Source organism: Arachis stenosperma, chromosome 3 (genome assembly GCF_014773155.1).
Source record: "Arachis stenosperma cultivar V10309 chromosome 3, arast.V10309.gnm1.PFL2, whole genome shotgun sequence".
Lineage (NCBI taxonomy): Eukaryota > Viridiplantae > Streptophyta > Magnoliopsida > Fabales > Fabaceae > Arachis > Arachis stenosperma.
In genome coordinates, this window is record NC_080379.1 from 24,576,577 (window position 1) to 24,580,411 (window position 3,835).

At 39.9% G+C, this 3,835-nt stretch overlaps 1 non-coding gene across 1 annotated transcript; it reads left to right on the forward strand.

Moving 5' to 3' along the window:
• The first annotated feature begins 305 nt into the window (after positions 1 to 305).
• On the forward strand, positions 306 to 413 carry LOC130972426 (small nucleolar RNA R71). Its single transcript, XR_009083595.1, has one exon. It is a non-coding gene; the product is annotated as a small nucleolar RNA R71 (small nucleolar RNA).
• The last annotated feature ends 3,422 nt before the right edge of the window (positions 414 to 3,835 follow it).

Consider the following 3,835-nt stretch of genomic DNA (forward strand, 5'->3'; position numbering starts at 1 on the left):
GCATTTTGCATTCTAGACAGACTTTGAGAAATCAAATTGACTTGTTGAGTCAATATCTTGTTCTGAGCCAGAATGGCATTCAGAGTGTCAATCTCAAGAACTCCTTTCTTCTGATTAGTCCCATTGTTCACAGGATTCCTTTCAGAAGTGTACATGAATTGGTTATTTGCAACCATTTCAATTAGCTCTTGAGCTTCTGTAGGCGTCTTCTTCAGATGAAGAGATCCTCCAGCAGAGCTATCCAAAGACATCTTGGATAGTTCAGAGAGACCATCATAGAAAATACCTATGATGCTCCATTCAGAAAGCATGTCAGAAGGACACTTTCTGATCAATTGTTTGTATCTTTCCCAAGCTTCATAGAGGGATTCTCCATCCTTCTGTCTGAAGGTTTGGATTTCCACTCTAAGCTTACTCAATTTTTGAGGTGGAAAGAACTTTGCCAAGAAGGCATTGACTAGCTTTTCCCAAGAGTCCAGGCTTTCTTTAGGTTGTGAGTCCAACCATGTCCTAGCTTTGTCTCTTACAGCAAAAGGAAATAGCATAAGTCTGTAGACCTCAGGGTCAACCCCATTAGTCTTGACAGTGTCACAGATTTGCAAGAATTCAGCTAAGAGCTGATGAGGATCTTCCAATGGAAGTCCATGGAACTTGCAATTTTGTTGCATTAGAGAAACTAATTGAGGCTTAAGCTCAAAGTTGTTTGCTCCAATGGCAGGGATATAGATGCTTCTCCCATAGAAGTCGGGAGTAGGTGCAGTAAAGTCACCCAGCACCTTCCTTGCATTGTTGGTATTGTTGTTGTTTTCGGCTGCCATGGGTTCTTCTTCTTTGAAGATTTCTGTCATGTCCTCTATAGAGAATTGTGCTTTAGCTTCTCTTAGCTTTCGCTTCAAGGTCCTTTCAGGTTCAGGGTCAGCTTCAACAAGAATGCCTTTGTCTTTGTTCCTGCTCATATGAAAGAGAAGAGAACAAGAAAATATGGAATCCTCTATGTCACAGTATAGAGATTCCTTGAGGTGTCAGAGGAACAGAAAATTAGAAGGAAGAAGTAGAGAATTCGAACTTAGTTAGATAGAATTCGAATTGTGCATTGAGAAGGAGTGGTACTCCACAAATAGAAGGATATGGGAAGAGGGGAAGAAATTTTCGAAAATTAAATTAAAAAGATTTTAAAAAACATTTTGAAAAACTTTAATTAATTTTCGAAAATCAAGAGTGGGAAAGAAATCAAGTAATTTTTGAAAAAGATTTTGAAATTAGAAATAAAAAAGATATGATTTGAAAACTATTTTGAAAAAGATGTGATTAAAAAGATTTGATTGAGCAGTTATGGTTTTTAAAAAGATATGATTGAAAAGATATGATTTGAAAACAAATTTAAAAAAAAAATATTTGATTTTAAAAATTAATGACTTGGCTAACAAGAAAAGATATGATTCAGACATTAAACCTTTCTCAACAGAAAAGGCAACCTACTTGAAATGTTGAATCAAATCATTAATTGATAGCAAGTATCTTTGAAAAAGGGAAGAAATTGATTTTGAAAACATTTGATTGAAAAGATATGATTTGATTTTGAAAAACTTTGAAAACTTGAAAAAAATTGATTTTGAAAACAAAATCCTCCCCCTTGTGCCATCCTGGCGTTAAACGCCCAGAATGGTGCACATTCTGGCGTTTAACGCCCAATGCACTACCTTTTTGGGCGTTAAACGCCCAACCAGGCACCCTGGCTGGCGTTTAAACGCCAGTCTGTCCTTCTTCACTGGGCGTTTTGAACGCCCAGCTTTTTCTGTGTAATTCCTCTACTGCATGTTCTGAATCTTCAGTTCCCTGTACTATTGACTTGAAAATAGAACCAAGATCAAATAAACAATGCATGCAAGACACCAAACTTAAAATCAGACACTAGACTCAACAAGAAACATAAAATCTTTTTTGGTTTTTATGGTTTTGTAATTTTTTTTTTGCTTTTTCGAAAATTATATGAAAATAGAAAATAAAGGTTTCAGAATTCTTAATGTGAATTCCAGGAATCATTGCAATGCTAGTCTAAGACTCCGGTCCAGGAATTAGACATGGCTTCACAGCCAGCCAAGCTTTCAAAGAAAGCTTCGGTCCAAAACACTAGACATGGCCAATGGCCAGCCAAGCCTCAGCAGATCCTTGCTCCAACAGCAAGATTGATAGAAATCAACAAGCTCTTGTGATGATAAGTTGAAACCTCGGTCCAATAAGATTAGACATGGCTACTCAGCCAGCCAGACTTCAACAGATCATCATGAAACTCTAGAATTCATTCTTAAGAACTCTGAAAAAAAAATACCTAATCTAAGTAACAAGATGAACCGTCAGTTGTCCATACTCGAAACAATCCCCGGCAACGGCGCCAAAAACTTGGTGCGCGAAATTGTGATTCACTACACAACTTTGCACAACTAACCAGCAAGTGCACTGGGTCGTCCAAGTAATACCTTACGTGAGTAAGGGTCGATCCCACGGAGATTTTCGGTATGAAGCAAGCTATGGTCACCTTGTAAATCTTAGTCAGGCAGACTCAAATGGGTATAGATGATATATGAATAAAACATAAAGATAAAGATAGAGATACTTATGTATATCATTGGTGAGAGCTTCAGATAAGCGTATGAAGGTGCCTTCCCTTCCGTCTCTCTGCTTTCCTACTGTCTTCATCCAATCCTTCTTACTCCTTTCCATGGCAAGCTTATGCAAGGGTTTCACCGTTGTCAGTGGCTACCTCCCATCCTCTCATTGGAAATGTTCAACGCACCCTGTCACGGCACGGCTATCCATCTGTCGGTTCTCAATCAGGCCGGAATAGAATCCAGTGATTCTTTTGCGTCTGTCACTAACGCCCCGCCTTCAGGAGTTTGAAGCACGTCACAGTCATTCAATCATTGAATCCTACTCAGAATACCACAGACAAGGTTAGACCTTCCGGATTCTCTTGAATGCCGCCATCAGTTCTTGCCTATACCACGAAGACTCTGATCTCACGGAATGGCTGGCTCGTTTGTCAGGCGAGCACTCGGTTGTCAGGCGATCAACCATGCATCGTGTATCAGGAATCCAAGAGATAAACACTAGAGCCTCATATGCTTGTAGAACAAGAGTGGTTGTCAGTCACTTTGTTCATGAGTGAGAATGATGATGAGTGTCACGGATCATCACATTCATCAAGTTGAAGAACAAGTGATATCTTGGACAAAGAACAAGCGGAATTGAATAGAAGAACAATAGTAATTGCATTAATACTCGAGGTACAGCAGAGCTCCACACCTTAATCTATGGTGTGTAGAAACTCCACCGTTGAAAATACATAAGAACAAGGTCTAGGCATGGCCGTGAGACCAGCCTCCCAAAGAGGGTTCAATCATAAAAACATGATCAAAAGCTCTTAAATACAATAGTAAAAGGTCCTATATATAGAGAACTAGTAGCCTAGGGTGTACAAAGATGAGTAAATGACATAAAAATCCACTTCTGGGCCCACTTGGTGTGTGCTTGGGCTGAGCAATGAAGCATTTTCGTGTAGAGACTCTTCTTGGAGTTAAACGCCAGCTTTTGTGCCAGTTTGGGCGTTTAACTCCCATTTAGGTGCCAGTTCCGGCGTTTAACGCTGGGAAATCTGAAGGTGACTTTGAACGCCGGTTTGGGCCATCAAATCTTGGGCAAAGTATGAACTATCATATATTGCTGGAAAGCCCAGGATGTCTACTTTCCAACTCCGTTGAGAGCGCGCCAATTCGGCTTCTGTAGCTCCAGAAAATCCACTTCGAGTGCAGGGAGGTCAGAATCCAACAGCATCTGC